General features: G+C 39.4%; 1 non-coding gene across 1 annotated transcript; it reads right to left on the minus strand.

Moving 5' to 3' along the window:
• Positions 1 to 325: 325 nt before the first annotated feature.
• On the minus strand, positions 326 to 432 carry LOC141636299 (small nucleolar RNA R71). Its single transcript, XR_012540920.1, has one exon. It is a non-coding gene; the product is annotated as a small nucleolar RNA R71 (small nucleolar RNA).

The raw sequence follows: 432 nt of genomic DNA on the forward strand, positions 1-432 counted from the left end.
AAATGGTACTCCTACACCACAACATTTAACCGGTAATTTAATTGCCAAATCCGCATTCATACAACTAGTTGAGAGAAGTCAATTTGGGGGGATTCCTAGTGAAGACCCTCATTCTCATATGGAGACTTTTTGTGACTATTCTGATGTGATTTCTCAAACCGGAGTTACTCAAGACCAAATTCGATGGGTCTTATTTACTTTTTCTTTGATTGGTTCTGCAAAACAATGGTTAAAGAGCCTAGATAAGGCTACTCTTGGTATTGACTCTTAGAAGAAATTGGCACTTGCTTTCTACAAGAAATTCTATCCTCCGAAAAAGACTAACATGTTGAGAGCCCAAACCACCGGGTTCAAACAAAGGGACGAGGAATTTTTGTATGAAGCATGAGAGAGATTCAAGGACACTTTTCGATCATGTCCACACCATGGACT

Source organism: Silene latifolia, chromosome Y (genome assembly GCF_048544455.1).
Source record: "Silene latifolia isolate original U9 population chromosome Y, ASM4854445v1, whole genome shotgun sequence".
Classification (NCBI taxonomy): Eukaryota; Viridiplantae; Streptophyta; class Magnoliopsida; order Caryophyllales; family Caryophyllaceae; genus Silene; species Silene latifolia.